The sequence below is a fragment of the Manis pentadactyla genome, chromosome 4 (assembly GCF_030020395.1).
Source record: "Manis pentadactyla isolate mManPen7 chromosome 4, mManPen7.hap1, whole genome shotgun sequence".
NCBI lineage: Eukaryota > Metazoa > Chordata > Mammalia > Pholidota > Manidae > Manis > Manis pentadactyla.
The window spans coordinates 151,018,016-151,038,670 of NC_080022.1; the positions used below are offsets into that span (position 1 = coordinate 151,018,016).

At 37.8% G+C, this 20,655-nt stretch overlaps 1 protein-coding gene and 1 long non-coding RNA gene across 2 annotated transcripts in view; both read left to right on the forward strand.

Moving 5' to 3' along the window:
• Window positions 1–20,655, forward strand: part of LOC130683504 (leucine-rich repeat-containing protein 37A-like) — a 228,805-nt gene that overhangs the window by 109,075 nt on the left and 99,075 nt on the right. The window lies entirely within an intron of this gene.
• The window catches only part of LOC130683506 (uncharacterized), a 69,571-nt gene continuing 55,908 nt past the window's right edge, over window positions 6,993–20,655 (forward strand). Inside the window, exon 1 of the long non-coding RNA XR_008997284.1 lies at window positions 6,993–7,306. This is a non-coding gene — a long non-coding RNA (uncharacterized LOC130683506). The remainder of the gene's footprint in view (window positions 7,307–20,655) is intronic.

Here is a 20,655-nt window from a genome sequence, read left to right on the forward strand (position 1 = left end):
CAGGAAACAGCTTCTTTTTCTCCGAGACCAGGAAGGCAGGCATTGAGAAGAGAAAATTTAGTTTTCTCGGAAACAGAAATTTAAAAGGTAAGAGCACATCTACCTTAGTTTTCCAAGAAATGAAGACTTTAAAGACAGGAAATGGGGAGTGTGCACGCATAAGGTGTGTGTGTGGGGGGGGGCGCACACATGCGCTTTTTGAGACTGGTGTTTCTCAGATTAAGAAAATACCCTCCTGTCATTATTCTAGAATAATGCTTCTCTAGGATACTTTGTAAATATCAGTTTTTTTAATTTTTTGAGATCATTTTGACTTTGTATTGTTCATGTAATGTTTTATATTAATTATTTTCTTATACTGCACAATCTTGTGTTTTGGGATAAACACAGTTTGTATTTGTGTGGTGTGTGTGTTTAATAATAACAGTAATAATAACTTAAGTAAGAACAAAGATAATATAACAAACACTTCCTTTGTCACCCCAAATTTTTGTTATCCTCTTATCCCAAATTAAAAGCTTTTTGGCATTTTGCCATAGTTACTTAAAGCCTTTCTTAAATTCAATAAATAAAATATTGTAGATAAATTTGAAGTTTCTTTGCCATCCACCTCCAGTTCCATTTTTCTTTCCTTTTCTCAGAGGCAACCAATATTCTGAGTTTATTGTATATCACTACAGTATTTTTAACACACACAGTTTTACACATACATATCCAGGAATAATGTCTAGTATTGTTGTGTGTGCATGTTTAGCTGATAGAAATGGTATAATTCTATCTGTATACTTCTGCAACTTGATTTTTAAACTCTAAGCTCTGTGTCTCATATCTTTGTCAGTGTGTGTGTTTTAACTTACTCTGTTAAAATGATTCATAATATTTCTTTCAATACATATTACATTTTATATTCCCATCCCATTATTGATAAACAAAGGTTATTTCCAAAATTTGGTGTTACTAAAAGCGCTAAAATGTCTGTGCTCATTATTGACATGTTTTTTTCCTAAGGAGAAGCCAAAATGTGGAACTGATGGGTCAAAGTTTATGCAAATTTTCAATTTTACTACAAACTACCAAGTTTTCTCCGCAATGTTGTATCATTTCACACTGCTACCAATAACAGCACCAAGTTTTCTACATCTTGGTCAACACTTCATATTGTCAGTCTTAAAATGTTTGCCAATCTAAAGGGAATGAAGTGGTGTGTCATCATTGTCCTCCTTTACATTTCCCCAATTAATCTAAGGCTAAGCATCCTCTCATGTCTACTGGCCAGTTGTGTTTCCTCTTTGGTGAATACCTGTTCAGTTATTTTCCCATTTTTCCTATTAGATTATTATTATTATTTTTTTTTTTTATGTTTTCTCTTAAGGAGAGTAGACTAATTAAATTTTATTTTATTTTATTTTTCGATAATTATTTTTTATTGGAGGGTAGTTGACACACAGTTTTACATTAGTTTCAGGTGTACAACACAGTGATTCAACATTTATTTATTTATTTATTTTTATTTTTTTTTATTAATAATTATTTTTTATTGAAGGGTAGTTGACACACAGTATTACATTACATGAGTTTCAAGTGTACAACACAGTGGTAGAACATTTATATACATAGTTCTAGGTTCCAGCTATCACCCTACCAGGCTGTTACAATATCTTTTTTTTTTTTTATTTATTATTTATTTATTTATTTATTTTTTATTTTTATTTTTATTTTTTATTTTTATTTTTTTTTAATAATTATTTTTTATTGAAGGGTAGTTGACACACAGTATTACATTACATGAGTTTCAAGTGTACAACACAGTGGTAGAACATTTATATACATAATTCTAGGTTCCAGCTATCACCCTACCAGGCTGTTACAATATCTTGACTATATTCCTTATGCTATACATTACATCCCGGTTACTAATTTATTTTACCATTGGAAGTCTGTCCTTTTTTTTTTTTTTTTTTTTTTTTTTTGTGAGGGCATCTCTCTTATTTATTGATCAAATGGTTGTTAACGACAATAAAATTCTGTATAGGGGAGTCAATGCTCAATGCACAATCATTATTCCACCCCAAGCCTAATTTTTGTCAGTCTCCAATCTTCTGAGGCATAACAAACAAGTTTTTACATGTAGAACAAATTCTTACATAATGAATAAGTTACATAGTGAACAGTACAAGGGCAGTCATCACAGAAACTTTCGGTTTTGCTCATGCATTATGAACTATAAACAGTCAGTTCAAATATGAATACTCATTTGGTTTTTATACTTGATTTATATGTGGATACCACATTTCTCTATTATTATTATTATTTTTAATAAAATGCTGAAGTGGTAGGTAGATACAAGATAAAGGTAGAAAACATAGTTTAGTGTTGTAAGAGAGCACATGTAGATGATCAGGTGTGTGCCTGTAGACTATGTGTTAATCCAAGCTAGACAAGGGCAATAAAACATCCACGTATGCAGAAGATTTCTCTCAGAACGGGGGGGTGAGGTTCTAAGCCTCACCTCTGTTGATCCCCAATTTCTCACCTGATGGCCCCCCTGCGACTGTGCCTGTCTTAGGTTGTTCCTCCCTTGAGGAATCTTACCCGTCTCTGGCTAACCAGTCATCTTCCGGGGCCATACAGGGAAATGTGAAGTTGGTAAGTGAGAGAGAAGCCTTATTGTTTGAAAAAGTTAGCTTTTTACTTCTTTGCATATTTATGCCCTGTGGCTTCTATGCCCAGCATTTGTCTTGAGGTATCTTTACCACTTGGAAGAATTATGATACTCGGTAAATTTGATATGAGGCACGAATTCTATTTAAGGGTTGTAATTAGGAACCTATTAGATTATTTTTTAAGGGCCCCCACCCGTAAGATGGCGAACTTCCTGCTTCTCTTCCGGGTCCCCGGTTCCCGCCGGCGCCACCTGAAGCCCAATCACCCCTCGCCCCCCTCGCAATCCCAGCACCTAGCCAATAGCCACCAGCCCCGTAGAAGTGACTCCTCAATCAGCTCATGCCCCTTCCTATATAAACCATCACCTTTCCCTAATAAAGCGGAATTCTCCGGTGAATTGCTGCTGTGTGTCGCTCCTTCCTTTCAATTTTCATCTTATTTACTTGTAGGCATTCTTTGTGGATTCTGATACAATCCTATCATTTATGTGTTGCAATTTTCAAATATATTCTTTCAGTTTATGCTTGTCTTTTTAAAAAACTTTTTATTTTAAAATACTTGTAGAGTCACAGGAAGTTTCAAAGATAGAGGAAGGTCCCATTTTCCCCAGTAGTTACATCTTAAGATAATTATAGTACAATATCAAAACCAGGAATCTGACAATGGTACAATGCATAGCTCTATTGTAGATTTATGTACCCACCACCCCAATCAAGATACAAACAACCCCATAACTACAAAGATCTCGCTTACACTACCCCTTTAGTTATACACATTCATCTCCCGTCCTGCAATATCCCTAACCCCTGGCAATTACTAATCTGTATTCTATCCCTATTATTTTGTAATTTTTAAGAATGTTAAATAAATAGAATCACAAAGTATGAGACTTTCTGAAATTGGCTCTTTTCACTCAGCATATGCCTTTAAGATCTATCTAGTTGTGTCTATTAATAGTTTGTTCCTTTTTATTTCTGAGTTGTAAACCATGGTGTAGATGTTTCACACTATTCACCTAGTGAGGGACACTTTATTTGCTTCCGTTTGGGGGTTATTACAAATAAAGCCACTAAAAATAATCATGTACAGTTTTTGAGTGGATGTAGATTTGCATTTCTCTGGGATGAGTGCGCAGGAGTATAATTGCTGAGTCATATGGTAAGTGCATGTTTCACTTTTTAAGAAGCTTCTACAGTGTTCTCCAGAGTAGCTGTACCATTTTACATTCGCCATGAGCAATGTCTGAGAGATCCAGTTTCTCTGCATAGTCACTAGCATGTGCTGTTGTTGATATTTTTTATTTTAGCCATCGTTCTACATATACTTATATCTCAACATGGTCGTAATTTGCATTCTCCATGGCTAGTGACGTTGATGTCTTTTCATGTGTTAATGTACCATGTATATCTTCTTTACGCAATGTTTCTTCATGTCTCTTGCTCATTTTCTAATTGGATTTTTAAGAATTAAAACTTTATTTTTCAGAATAGTCCTAGGTTGACAGAAAACTTGAGTCATTACTAAGAATTAAGTCATATAAATTTACAATTAAATAAATTATTAAAATGTAATCAATATGAACTCACCACTTCCTAAGTATTTATTACATTTTACTATTATCTATGCTTGTGAAGTTATTTTAATCTATTGTATGTGTATGGTGGGAATTCTAGAAAGTTGTGTGCTACTATACATTTCTTCCCATCTCTGCATTTAGCAAGGTCATACTGGTAGCTTGAAGTTGTCCATATTTACTCCACAGAAATAAGATAGATGCTCAAATAGGTTTCCTAAAAGAATGAACTCATCATAATATGTATTATTATAATAACAAAATATTGGGGGGAACATTTGTGTGCCCATCATTAAGGACTGGTTAAATAAAACGTGGCACATCCATAAAATGGAATGTAAGATAACTTTGATAAAAGATAAGGAAGTTACTTGTGTACTGTTATGGAAAGATCCCCAACATATATTGCTAAGTAAGAAAAAGTGTCAAGTTTGCTACCCACTGTGTAAGAAAGGGAGGGATATTTGCTTGCCTTTGCATAAAGAAACTTTGGAAGAATAAGCAAAAAACTAAAATAAAGTGTGTGTGGTAGGTGAGTAGGATTGGTTTGGGCAGGCATGAAATGTATCAAATGGGAGTAGGAGTGCTTTGATAGTTGGACTTTGGGAATGGGAATGTATTACCTAATAGTTTCTTTTTAAAACCAATTTTCATTTCAGCGACTGCTATTATTATTAGATTCTATATACTAACAATGGCAAACAAAACATTGTTTTTCATTTTGTAATTGGACTCCAGATATTAAGAATGGGAATGTCCTCAGTACATTATTAACATCGATTGATAATAATTTGTCTTCAGGTTAAACACTGTAAATATTTATCTAATATGAAAGGAAGAGAAGTGAACTTTGTGTGCAAATATTTGCAATTTATTGTATTCTTTTCCAAACAATTTGCTGCCCCTCCCTGTGTTAGGATTACACTTACTGCCCCATTGAAATTAAGCTTGGCCATGTACTTTGCTTTGGCCAATTAAATGTGAATAGAAATGATGTGTGCTACTCTGAGCAAAAGTTCCAAGAATCAACGTGTAGTTAGTTTCTCCTTGCTCTTGTTTCCTTGTGCCACAAGAGTGGCAATGTCTCTGATAGGGGGTCTTCTGGTAGCCTGGATCCTCTTAGGAGGATGTGGAGCAGAGAAATGGGAACACCCAGCAGACATGCGGTACAAGAAAGAGACAAATTGTTTGTTTTAAACCACTGAGATTTGGGGGCGGTTTGTTCCTTCATGGAAACCTAGCCTATATTGACTCAAATGTGAAGCATGTTGAGGGAGGCAGACTAACACGTTGGAAAGAGACCTGCACTTTGATAACTTCTTAGATGAGAACTAGCACATCATCTTTTACTTCTCAGTGAGAATAACCTTCTAATTTCTTTAAGCCATTGTCAGTTTGGGACTTCTGTAAAAGCACAAGAACCAGCATCCAAACCTGACAATTTTTCCTCTCTTCATGGTAAACCATGGTCCTCTCTTGCCTCTCTTACTAATCCAAAGCAGCGAAATGTCTTTGGTCATCTATCATAGGTCTGCCACACTATCTTTCCTGTGGCTCCAGAGTCTGCTAGATCCTCTCACAGCACGTTGCAGGTTGGGTTGAAAGGAGCAGAACTGGGCAGAGGAAGAAACTGGAACTCTGATGAAGCCCTTAGCAAAACCGTAGCCAACCATGCAGAATGCTGTGCATTAAATTGTGCCTAACAGAGTTGTGTTGAGCTGAACGGCTGAGGCTTTATTGTCACCTATCTCATTTTCCTGTGTCCATTGTGAGTTGTGAGCCTGCCAGTGGCTCCTGCCCACAGGCAATGCAGTTCACCCCAAACTCCATTATCACCTGCCCGTTTGCCCTTTCTCTTGCCTCTAGATTAAACACAAAGGGAAGAGAGGGAGGGTCAAAGTGTTTAGTTCAATTTCTTTTACTTTATACTAGAAAAAACTATCCCTTTGCCATCTGTATGTCCCTAAGTTCCCCAGCTATCTGTGTCACTGAGATTTTTAGTGTCCAACTAATACTGTCTGAGCTCTATGGGTAAATACAGCAAGTTGGGTCTTTTATTTCATTTCCCTCCATTAAGATTTCTGAAAATGCCAGAAATGCTCCCATGTTCCACAGATATTTTCTGGTAGTTTCCTGTCACTTTTCGTGCTGCTGTGTTGTGCCAAGACCTGTTGGTTACCTCCTACATTGACACGACAACTTCTCCACGCTCCTCCCCTCCATACCCCTTCCTCAGCAATTGGCCTGTGTGCTTTTCAAACGCTGTGGGTGCCGCGACAGGTCTCAGAGGGGATGGGCTGGGGAAACGTGCATCGCCATCGTTACCACTAAAAGGGGACCTGAGATATGCAAAGCGGCCAGAGGGCTTTATCCCCTGAGGGAAGCCAGGGAGCTGGGTCCAGACTCATCCCCTGTGGCCCCAAGGTGCTCCTCAGAGTTGGAAGGATGCGTGTGACCGAATGTGCCGCCCGCGGGGCAGCCCGCTCTCGTCCTCTCTGCGCATTGACAGCAGCTCTCATCGAGTTCCGGGGCAACTGCTCTTTTAGACAGGGGACCAGTAGTGCCGCTCCGGGGATGGCAGTAGAGCTGAAAAGGGCGGGACCTGGGATCTCTTCGGCGGAGTGGGTCGCACACGAGGACGCTCAAAGAAAGCGCGGAGCCCCTCCCTGTTCGCGCGGCACTGGACACGTCCCTGCCCCGCGAGCGCGGCTCCGGAACCGCCCACCCGACGCCGGCGCCAAGCGCGCGAGCGGCTGCCGCGCAGAACGCGGAAGAGCCGGGATTCTTTCCCGGTGCGGAGCAGACCCGCACGGCCCGGGCGCTCGCCGAGCCCTTTCTTGTTTGTTTTTTAATGACCCTTATTTTTTTAGTTCTACAATACAGAATATAAAAGGTAGAGATAAGCAGATAGGAAAGGAGAACTCTTCCGCCATCACGTGAGACTTGAACTCCCGTCTCGTCGGGTCCATAAGTTTGGACGGCGGGCCGTGTCGCCCTCGGCTGGGAGCTCCGTCTTTCAAGCGCGTTCGCCCTCCTGCCCCTCCTAACGGACACTTCCGCACCTATAAGGTATCGTGCCGTGTGGGAGCAGGTCGGGAGGGTGTTTGTCTCCTACCTTTGCAAAATCACCCTGACCTTGGCTTTTTACCCCTTTAAGTCTGGTTTGCTGGCTTCCAGAGCAGATGGGGCAGAGCCAGCACCATCCCCGCCGCCCTCACTCCTACCCGCTACCCCCGCCCCGCGCCCGCTGATTTCTCTCCCATCTGGGAGTGTTGGCTCCTTGGTTTTTGTCCCCAGAAACAACCCGTGGGGCAGCCCGCTCTTGGAGCCAGGCGCCTGGGAGCTTGCTGGTCAGGGCAAGACATCGCCCCTGCGAGGGCTGGGAAGCACCTTAGAGAGCCCTGGAGGGAGGCAGCAGCAGGTTCTGTGGAGTCAGTCTGAAGCAGGGGCTAATGAGGCCCAGACATCAGAGAGCTGTATGGACAGGTCAGGGAAGTGCAGGTCTCCGAAGATCGGTGGGGGTGCCCTGCACCCCTGGGGTCCCGAAATGAAGGGAGTTGGGGAATAGGTTCTGTAGGTAAAATACAGCGGACGAGTAACTTACGAACTGCTCCTAGATCCAGAAAGAGACACCAAGCACTGTTGTGCCCTGCCAAGGTTTATAATCTAGAAGGGAGGAAGGATGAGAACTGTGCCCTCCTAAATACAGAGTGCCATAGAAGGAGGGCCAAGAATGCAGTATGGTTTTGTTCCCCAGGGGTAATTCCTGTCACTTGTCTTGGCTTTCTGTGCAATTCCCACCAACCTGCATTCTGGCATAACTAAGGAGATGTGAATGCCATTCTTTTTCTCATTAAAAATATCCAACAACACAGCCTAAATTCCAAATCCAGGTCTGATAGGATTTTCTCCACAGTTAAAAGTATAGAAAATTTTAAAGAGAAAAACTAATCTGTAAACCTAGATCTAGGGTTCAAAGTGAGGGCTGTGGTTTTTAGGCCATAGGAATTTGGTAGGCTCCAGTCACCAGCATATTTTTAAAGGACTGTGTTCCACATTTTTAAGGATTGTGTACCGAAGATTGTAGTTTTGAACCATAGAGAGTTTTACACAGCTGCAGTGTTAGACTGGCACTGTTAGAATTCCATACTAACCCAAAAGCTTTGGGTCCTTTGTAGATGACTCATCTATAGCTTCTTTGGGTTGTAAGTTTCCCAGTGGTATGGGAAGGCATACCAGAGCTCTTTGGGCTGAGATGTGCACATTGTGGGTGAACTAGAAGGGTGCTGAAGGAATGCAGAGGGTGCTGGGTGGTAGGCTGGGAGGAGAGGTGAGAGGACTGTAGTTAAAGAGCTGCAAGAAGAAATGGGTAGCAATGGGTGTTTGGTAGGGTGGGTATAGAAGAGACTGTATTGAAGAGCATAAATGGAAGTGATTCCCTTGCAGCCTTTTGGCATAGAAATGGAGAGTCTCTTCTGTCAGTTCAGCAGGGAAGATGGATGTGCATTTGAGGTATCCCTTGTATAAAAAATAGGAAGAAGTTGTGTCTAAAGAACACTGTGCTGTTCTGTGGAGTAAGCAAAGTATGGCAAGAATACACATCTCCCTCTGATTTTTTGCATAATTATGCCACACTAAGACTATTATTATTTAAATTTAAATGACTGTGTTTACCTGGCTTAATTGTTGTTCATCTACCAGAAGTGAAGACTTCTTCTGTTAGTTTTACTTTTTAGGGGAACCCTCAGGGTCATATTTAAAAGCTTTCTTCTAGGAATCCAGGTCAGGGCCTGTTTGAATGAATGACTAGATCCCCAGATCTCTTAGAGAGGCAGCTTCCTTCTGGCTCAGCTCTGAGTTTTTGAGCAACCCTGAGGAAATGGTGCTGCATTGTAGTAGACCTGGGAAAATAGCCTCCTTGCCCCAAAAGGTACAAAGTAGCTAGAGAAAGACCTCATATAATTTTTCAGAAAACCATTTGACAATACATATCAAGATATTTAAATATTTCATCATGTGACCAGGTAATTCAACTTTTAGAAACCTCTCTGTGTATATATAGTTATATATGCTTTATATACTTAAATAATTTTGGCTTGCTTATGTACCTAAGATCAAGCGTAACTTCATATTTTAGCCTCAACCTTTATTTCCACAAATCCAGGCTCTTTCTTCACTTCTATGACTTTTCCCGTATTGGATTCCATTCCTGGTTGTTCTGTCTGCTTGTTCTGGCCTCCCAGTCTCCATCCCAAAACGTTTTTATTTATGTTTGAACCATATCTGTATACAGAGTTGAAGTACTTTGGCAGGGGGCCTCTTGGACTCTATGCCAATTAGGACATGTGATTAGCACATTCAAGTCTCAGTATAACTGAGCCAAGATCTTAGTATAGTTAATATTGCACAATTGAAAACAACTTCAGTTCCAAGCTGTAGGAGAATAGTGACATGTTAATATCATATATTAAATTATACAGCAGTTAATAAGGTTTTTAAAAATAGCAAATCATTGTTTTCCAAAAGTGGTTATATATGACATTTTTACTTGTCCTTGCCTCAACTCCTCTCTGGCTTGGCAAGGTCTTGGTCTGGAGGGCATAACAGTCCAGTTCCCTCCCTGGAACTGCAGATGGCAGAACAGACTTTATTTGCAACGTTCTAACCAGAAGGATTGGTCTCTATCCCCTAACTCAAATCTCAGGTGGGGGGAAGTGGGAGCCACTACTCATGAAGGCTTCAGGGAGACTACAGACTTTTCAGTAGCTGGACACATGCAACAACCATCTAAAACCTGGAAGAGGAGCTGGGGTGAGATTCTCTGGGAAATGAATACATTCAAAAGCAGCTATGTATGTAGAGGAACTGAGTAATGCACATGCAGGATTCATATTCAGAGGAGACCTGAGAAGACCTTGGCTTTCATGTGAGGCTGATTTCCTTGTGCTCAGAGCATGCCTAGCTAATCAGTGAAGGACCGTCTAGTACGGAGCCTGTCTTCAAAGACTGGGAAAGGTGACTGTTTTTTCAGACTCCTGCTTTTCAACAGAAACTTGCATGGCATACAAAGAAACAGGAAAACATGGCCCGTACAAAAGAAAGTGAAATGGCAGAACCTCTCCCTGAGGGAGCCCAGACGTTAGACATATTAGACAAAGGCTTTAAAATAACTGTCTTAAGTATGCTCAAAGAGGTAAAGAAAAAATGGCCAAAGAACTAAAGAAATCAGGAAAACAGTGTATGAACAAAATGAGATCATCAGCAAAAATAATAGAAATTATAAAAAGAAAAGTTCTGGAGCTGAAAAATACAATATCTGAAGTGAAAAAACTGTTAGAAGGGTTCAGCAGATTTGAGAAAGCATAAGAAAGAATCAGTGAATTTTAAGACAGATGATATTATTAAGGCTGAGGGGTAGAAAAAAAATAAGAAAAGCAAAGCCATGGTGATTTGTGGAATTCTAACAAATGGACCAATATACACATTATAGGTGTCCAGAAAAAGAGAGAAAGGAGCAGAGATTATTTGAGGAAATAAGGGCTGAAAACTTCCTAAATTTAATGAAATATGTGTATCTACAGATCAAGAGGCTCACTCAATAAAGTCCCAGTAGGATAAACCCAAAGAGATGTGTATCAAGACACATTATAATCAAACTGCCAAAGTCAAAGCAAATCTTGCTTTTATAAGAAACAACTCATCATGTAAAATGATTAACAGCCAATTTCTCAGCAAAAAAATATGGAGGCCAGGAAGTAGTGGGATGATATATTTAAAGTGCTTAAAAAAAAACAAGAAAACCCGTCAACTGAGAATTCTTTATCTGGCAAAACTCTTTCAAAAATAAAGGAGAAATCAAGATACTCCCAAACAAAAGCTGAGGGATTTCATTACCACTAATACAAGAAATGCTAAAGGGGATTAATTCAATATGAAATGAAAAGACACTCAACAGTAACTAAATCATATAAAAATATAACAGTCTCTGGAAAGGAAAATACATGGACAAATATTTTTTAAAGCACTATTGTAATTTTGCTTTGTACATCCATTTTTTACTTTCTACAAAATTTAAAAGACATGCACAAAAAAATATATGTTAATGGTACATAGTATATAAAGATACAATTTGTGACATTAATAGCAAAGTGAGGGAGGAACCAGTTGTAAAGAAGTAGAGTATTTCTCTATGGTTGAAGTTAAGTTGGTATCAATTTAAGACAGGTTGTCATAACTTTAGGATTTATATGTAATTCTTATGATAACAACACACATACAAATCTATAGAATACACAAAAGGAAATGAGAATGGAACTGAAACATATCATACAAAAATCAATTAAATTCATCAAGATAGACCACATACTGGGCCATAGAGCACACCTTAACAAATGTAAAAGAAGATAAAATATATATAATATCTGCTCCAAGACCACAATGGAATTAAACTAGAAATAACAGAAGGATAACTGGAAATCCCAAAACATATAGAGATTAAACAATGTATTTCAAAGTTACACATGGGTCGAAGAAATCTCAAGAGAAAAATTATTTTGAATTAAGTGAAAATGAAAGCACAATTTATCAAAATTTGTGGAATGCAGCATAAGCAATGCTCAGAGGGAAATATATAGCATTGAGTGTATATATCTGAAAAGAAGAAATAGTTAAAATTAATTATCTAAGTTTCCACCATAGGAAAAAACTAGAAAAGGAGGAGCAAATTATATTGAAGAAGAAGAAAAGAAATAAGAGATATATTTACCATATATATATATATATATAAAACCCAGATGCAAAAATCCTTAAAAAAATATTAGAAAATTGAATATATTCAAGAAGAAAAGAAATAATACAGCTGAAATCAATGAAATTGAAAACATGAAATCAATAGAGAAAAGCAACAAAACCAAAAGCTGGTTCTTTGAAAAGATCAATGTGATTGATTAGTCTCTAGGTAGTCTAAGAAAAAAGACACATAATATCAGAAATGAAAAAGGGGACATCACTGTAGACTCCATGGACATTGAAAAGATATTCGAGGAATATTTTGAACAACTTTATGCCCACAGATTTGTTAACCTAGATAAAGTGGACCAATTCATTGAAAGACATAATCTGTCAAAACTTACACAGAAAGAAATAGGCAATCTGAATAGGCATATATATATATACATATATATATATATGTATATATATATACACACACACACACACACACACACACACATAAAAGAAATTGTATCAACAATTAATAACTTTCCCAACTAGGAGCCCCATATCTAGATGGGTTCATTGGTGACTTCTACCAAACATTTAAGGCTGAAATTATACCTGTTTTCTACAATCTCCTTCAGTGGATAGTAGCTGAGGAAATACTTCCTAATTCATTCTGTTAGGCCAGAATTACTCTAATGCCAAAACCAGAAAATTGCATTACAAGAAGAGAAAGCTACAGAGCATTATCTTTCATGAACCCAGATACAAAAATCCTTAAAAATGTATTAGAAAATTGAATGCAACAATGTATAAAAAGAATTATATGACCAACCAACTTTTCAGGCCACAAAGGCATAAAACTAGAAATAAACTGTACAAAGAAAGCAAAGAGGCTCACGAACACATGGAGGCTTAACAACACGCTCCTAAATAATCAATGGATCAATGACCAAATCAAAATGGAGATCCAGCAATATATGGAAACAAATGACAACAACAACACTAACCCCAACTTCTGTGGGACACAGCAAAAGCAGTCTTAAGAGGAAAGTATATAGCAATCCAAGCATATTTAAAAAAGGAAGAGCAATCCCAAATGAATGGTCTAATGTCACAATTATCGAAATTGGAAAAAGAAGAACAGATGAGGCCTAAGGTCAGCAGAAGGAGGGACATAATAAAGATCAGAGAAGAAATAAATAAAATTGAGAAGAATAAAACAATAGCAAAAATCAATGAAACCAAGAGCTGGTTCTTCGAGAAAATTAAAAAAATAGATAAGCCTCTAGCCAGACTTATTAAGAAGAAAAGAGAGTCAACACAAATCAACAGTATCAGAAACGAGAAAGGAAAAATCACGACGGACCCCACGGAAATGCAAAGAATTATTGGAGAATACTATGAAAACCTATATGCTAACAAGCTGGGAAACCTAGGAGAAATGGACAACTTCCTAGAAAAATATAACCTTCCAAGATTGACCCAGGAAGAAACAGAAAATCTAAACAGACCAATTACCAGCAACGAAATTGAAGAGGTAATCAAAAAACTACCAAAGAACAAAACCCCCGGGCCAGATGGATTTACCTCGGAATTTTATCAGACATACAGGGAAGACATAATACCCATTCTCCTTAAAGTTTTCCAAAAAATAGAGGAGGAGGGGATACTCCCAAACTCATTCTATGAAGCTAACATCACCCTAATACCAAAACCAGGCAAAGACCCCACCAAAAAAGAAAACTACAGACCAATATCCCTGATGAACGTAGATGCAAAAATACTCAACAAAATATTAGCAAACCGAATTCAAAAATACATCAAAAGGATCATACACCATGACCAAGTGGGATTCATCCCAGGGATGCAAGGATGGTACAACATTCGAAAGTCCATCAACATCATCCACCACATCAACAAAAAGAAAGACAAAAACCACATGATCATCTCCATAGATGCTGAAAAAGCATTTGACAAAGTTCAACATCCATTCATGTTAAAAACTCTCAGCAAAATGGGAATAGAGGGCAAGTACCTCAACATAATAAAGGCCATCTATGATAAACCCACAGCCAACATTATATTGAACAGCGAGAAGCTGAAAGCATTTCCTCTGAGATCGGGAACTAGACAGGGATGCCCACTCTCTCCACTGTTATTTAACATAGTACTGGAGGTCCTAGCCACGGCAATCAGACAAAATAAAGAAATACAAGGAATCCAGATTGGTAAAGAAGAAGTTAAACTGTCACTATTTGCAGATGACATGATACTGTACATAAAAAACCCTAAAGACTCCACCCCAAAACTACTAGAACTGATATCGGAATACAGCAAAGTTGCAGGATACAAAATGAACACACAGAAATCTGTGGCTTTCCTATATACTAACAATGAACCAACAGAGAGAGAAATCAGGAAAACAACTCCATTCACAATTGCATCAAAAAAAATAAAATACCTAGGAATAAACCTAACCAAAGAAGTGAAAGACTTATACTCTGAAAACTACAAGTCACTCTTAAGAGAAATTAAAGGGGACACTAACAGATGGAAACTCATCCCATGCTTGTGGCTAGGAAGAATTAATATCGTTAAAATGGCCATCCTGCCCAAAGCAATATACAGATTTGATGCAATCCCTATGAAACTACCAGCAACATTCTTCAATGAACTGGAACAAATAATTCAAAAATTCATATGGAAACACCAAAGACCCCGAATAGCCTAAGCAATCCTGAGAAAGAAGAATAAAGTAGGGGGGATCTCACTCCCCAATTTCAAGCTCTACTATAAAGCCATAGTAATCAAGACAATTTGGTACTGGCACAAGAACAGAGCCACAGACCAATGGAACAGACTAGAGAATCCAGACATTAACCCAGACATATATGGTCAATTAATATTTGATAAAGGAGCCATGGACATACAATGGCGAAATGACAGTCTCTTCAACAGGTGGTGCTGGCAAAACTGGACAGCTACATGTAGGAGAATGAAACTGGACCATTGTCTAACCCCATATACAAAAGTAAACTCAAAATGGATCAAAGACCTGAATGTAAGCCATGAAACCATTAAACTCTTGGAAGAAAACATAGGCGAAAACCTCTTAGACATAAACATGAGTGACCTCTTCTTGAACATATCTCCCCGGGCAAGGAAAACAACAGCAAAAATGAGTAAGTGGGACTATATTAAGCTGAAAAGCTTCTGTACAGCAAAAGACACCATCAATAGAACAAGAAGGATCCCTACAGTATGGGAGAATATATTTGAAAATGACACATCCGATAAAGGCTTGACGTCCAGAATATATAAGGAGCTCTCACGCCTCAACAAACAAAAAACAAATAACCCAATTAAAAAATGGGCAGAGGAACTGAACAGACAGTTCTCCAAAAAAGAAATACAGATGGCCAACAGACACATGAAAAGATGCTCCACATCGCTAATTATCAGAGAAATGCAAATTAAAACTACAATGAGGTATCATCTCACACCAGTAAGGATGGCTGCCATCCAAAAGACAAACAACAACAAATGTTGGCGAGGCTGTGGAGAAAGGGGAACCCTCCTACACTGCTGGTGGGAATGTAAGTTAGTTCAACCATTGTGGAAAGCAGTATGGAGGTACATCAAAATGCTCAAAACAGACTTACCATTTGACCCAGGAATTCCACTCCTAGGAATTTACCCTAAGAATGCAGCAATCAAGTTTGAGAAAGACAGATGCACCCCTATGTTTATTGCAGCACTATTTACAATAGCCAAGAATTGGAAGCAACCTAAATGTCCATCAATAGATGAATGGATAAAGAAGATGTGGTACATATACACAATGGAATACTACTCAGCTATAAGAAAAGGGCAAATCCAATCATTTGCAGCAACATGGATGGAGCTGGAGGGTATTATGCTCAGTGAAACAAGCCAAGCGGAGAAAGAGAAATACCAAATGATTTCACTTATCTGTGGAATATAAGAACAAAGGAAAAACTGAAGGAACAAAACAGCAGCAGAATCACAGAACTCAAGAATGGACTAACAGGTACCAAAGGGAAAGGGACTGGGGAGGATGGGTGGGTAGGGAGGGATAAGGGGGGGAGAAGTAGGGGGGTATTAAGATTAACATGCATGGGGGGGTAGGAGAAAAGGGAGGGCTGTACAACACAGAGAAGGCAAGTAGTGATTCTACAACATTTTGCTATGCTGATGGACAGTGACTGTAAAGGGGTTTATAGGGGAGACCTGGTATAGGGGAGAGCCTAGTAAACATAATATTCGTCATGTAAGTGTAGATTAGTGATAGCAAAAAAAAAAAAAAAAAAAAAAGGGCAGTTCCTGTGTGGTAACCTCCAACGAGTTCTACACAAGGGTATAAAGGGCATATAAAAGTGTAGGCAAAGGGTCTGTTTGTGTTTATACAGAGGATCAAAGCCTAATTGGGCTACCCCGAAAATGAACTAAGATACGATATGAAAAAGAACTTCCAACATCTGCACCCTCTGGAAGACTCATGCCATAAGATGATCATCAAAAAACCCCAACAAAGATCCACGCACTGCTACAGCTGTAGATGCACTCAACCCACCAGTTCCTGGACCTGCCATGGGAATGAGGAAGGAGATATCTAAGCTGGCCTGTGCATACAGTAAAACAACAAAATTGGACTGGATCTATACTGTTGGAACTCAACCAAGAATTTGGAGAAGTGCAAATTGTAGCGCTCCAAAGTCTTACAACTACAAACTATTTATTGTTAAAAGAACATATGGCATGTGAACAGTCCCCAGGAATGGGTTGTTTTAATTTGTCTGATTTCTCTCAGACTGTTCAAGTTCATTTGGACAATATCCACCATATCATAGATAAGTTTTCACAAATGCCTAAGGTGCCTAACTGGTTTTCTTGGTTTCACTGCAGATGGCTGGTAATTACAGATATGCTTTGGTTATGTAACTATACTCCTATTATGTTAATGTGTGTGTGCAATTTAAGTAGTAGCTTAAAACCTATACATGCTGAAGTTACTCTACAAGAAGATATATCAAAGAAATAATCAATCTTCCCATGTTTTCTTCCGCCTGCTACTTCTATAGCTTTTCTTCTTCCTTCCTAATTACAACCCTTAAATAGAATTCGTGCCTCATATCAAATTTACCGAGTATCATAATTCTTCCAAGTGGTAAAGATACCTCAAGACAAATGCTGGGCATAGAAGCCACAGGGCATAAATATGCAAAGAAGTAAAAAGCTAACTTTTTCAAACAATAAGGCTTCTCTCTCACTTACCAACTTCACATTTCCCTGTATGGCCCCGGAAGATGACTGGTTAGCCAGAGACGGGTAAGATTCCTCAAGGGAGGAACAACCTAAGACAGGCACAGTCGCAGGGGGTCCATCAGGTGAGAAATTGGGGATCAACAGAGGTGAGGCTTAGAACCTCACCCCCCCGTTCTGAGAGAAATCTTCTGCATACGTGGATGTTTTATTGCCCTGGTCTAGCTTGGATTAACACATAGTCTACAGGCACACACCTGATCATCTACATGTGCTCTCTTACAACACTAAACTATGTTTTCTACCTTTATCTTGTATCTACCTACCACTTCAGCATTTTATTAAAAATAATAATAATAAAGAGAGAAATGTGGTATCCACATATAAATCAAGTATAAAAACCAAATGAGTATTCATATTTGAACTGACTGTTTATAGTTCATAATGCATGAGCAAAACCGAAAGTTTCTGTGATGACTGCCCTTGTACTGTTCACTATGTAACTTATTCATTATGTAAGAATTTGTTCTACATGTAAAAACTTGTTTGTTATGCCTCAGAAGATTGGAGACTGACAAAAATTAGGCTTGGGGTGGAATAATGATTGTGCATTGAGCATTGACTCCCCTATACAGAATTTTATTGTCGTTAACAACCATTTGATCAATAAATATGAGAGATGCCCTCACAAAAAAAAAAAAAAAACGACAGACTTCCAATGGTAAAATAAATTAGTAACCGGGATGTAAGGTATAGCATAAGGAATATAGTCAAGATATTGTAACAGCCTGGTAGGGTGATAGCTGGAACCTAGAATTATGTATATAAATGTTCTACCACTGTGTTGTACACTTGAAACTCATGTAATGTAATACTGTGTGTCAACTACCCTTCAATAAAAAATAATTATTAAAAAAAAAAAAAAAAAAAAAAGAATTATATGTATCAAGTAAGCAAGACAAGTTCAACTTTTGAAAATTGATCAGTGTAATCCATTACATCATCAGGCTAAAGAAGAAAAATCACTAATCACATCAATAGGTGCAGGGAAAGTATGTGACAAAATCCAAAACCTGAATTATTCATAACAAAAACTGTAGGTAAACTAGGAATAAAGAGGAACTCACTCAACTTGATAAAGATTATCTACAGAAAAAATAGAGCTAACATAATTAATAGTGAGAAACTTGAAGCTTTCCCACTAAGATTAGATATGAGGCAAAAACCTCTCACCACTTCCTTTCAACATTGTATTGGAAATCACTGCTGATGCAGTAAGACAAGAAAAGAGAAAGGTACACAGATTGGGAAGGAAGAAATAAAATTGTTTTTGTTCACAGATGACACAGTCATCTGTGTAGAAAATCCAAAAGAATCAACAGTAAAACAAAAACAAATGTTCCTGGAGCTAATAAGCAATTACAGCAATACTGCAAGATACAAAGCTAATATACAGAGTAAGGCACTTTCCCATATGCCAGCAATGAACAAGTAGAATCTGAAATTAAAAATATAACATCATTTACATTATCATGTCCCAAAATGAAATATTTAGGTACAAATGTATAAAACATCTATATGTAGAGAACCCAAAAATAGATCCTCATAAATATGGTCAACTGATCTTTGACAAATGAGCAAAGGCAATAGAGTGGAGCAAAGAAAGTCTTTTCCCAGTGGTTTTTTGGAACTACTGGACATCTACATGCAAAGAAAATGAATCTAGACACTAATTTTGTACAGGAGAAAAATTAACTCAAAATGGATCACAGACCTGAATGTAAAATTCAAAAGTATAAAACTACTAGAAAGTAATGTAGGAGATAACTTATATGACCTTAGGTAAAGCAATGATTTTTAAGAAACAACACCCAACAGCATGATCCATGAAATAAAGAGTTGGTAAACTGGAGTTCATTAAATTAAAAACTTCTGCTCTGCGAAAGACAATGTCAAGAGAATGAAAAGATAAGACAGACTTGTAGAAAATATTTGGAAAAGACACCTGATAAAATACCATTATCCAAAATACAAAAAGAACTCTTAAAACTCAACAGTAAGATAACAACCCAATTTTTAAAAAGAGCCAAAAACCTTCGTAACAAGCATTTCACTAAAGAAGATACACAGATGGAAAATAAGCATATGAAAAGATGTTCCACATCATAAAGCCATCAACAAAATGCAAAGTCAAACAGTGGGATACCACTGCCCGTCGATTAGAATAGCTAAAACCCAGAACACTGACAACACCAAATCTTGGCAAAGATATGGAGCATCATTGCTAGTGGGAATGTAGAATGGTACAATCACTTTGGAAGAAGCTTTGGCAGTTTTTTACAAAACTAAACATAATCTTACCATACTATCCAGCAATATTGATCTTTGGTACTTACCCAAAGGAGTTGGAATCTTATGTCCACACAAAAATCTGCACATGGATGCTTTAGCAGCTCTATTCTTAACTGCCAAAACTTAAAAGCAACCAAAATGTCCTTCAGTAGGTGAATGGATAAAACAACTGGTACATCCAGACAATGGAATATTATTTAATGCTAAAAATAAATGAGCTATCAAGCTTTGAGAAGACATGAAAAAAGTTTAAATGCATATTATGAAGTGAAAGAAGCCAATTTGGATTGTCTATATACTATATGATCCCAACTCTGACATTCTCAAAAGGCAAAACAATAAAGATAGTAAAAAGATTAGTAGTTGTCAGAAATTGGGGTTTGGGAAGGGATGAACAGAGTACAGTGGATTTTTAGGGCAATGAAAACACTCTGTATGATAGTCTAATAATGGATACCTGTTGTTATACATTTGTTCAAACCCATAGAAAGGACAACATCAACAGTGAACCTTAAGGTAAGTTATGGTAAAAGTTAAACACAAAGGAAAGCAGTAAGAGAGGAAAGAAAGGACAAAAATGTCACAACACATACAAAAAACATGTAATAAAATAGCGATAGTAAAATCCTTCCCCATCAGTAATTACTTTCAGTGCGAGTGGATTGCCCTACCCAATCAAAAGGCATAGATAAGCAGAACAGATGAAGACACCTTTAGATCTAAGGACATACATAAGTTGAAAGTGAAAGATGGAAAAAGTTATTCCATGCAAATAATAACCAAAAGAGAACAGGGGGCTACGCTAATATTGGGCAAAATAGTCTTTAAGTAGAAAACAGAGACAAAGAAGGACATTATATAATGATAAAAGGATCAAGTTACGAAGATGTAATAATTATAAATATGTATACACAAAACATCAGAGCTCCTAAATATGTGAAGCAAATATTGAAAGAACTCTAGGAAGAAATAGACAGCTCTACAAAAGTAGTTGGAGTCTTAAGTATCCTACTTATAATATGGACAGAACAATCAGTCAGAAGATCAATAAGGAAACAAAAACT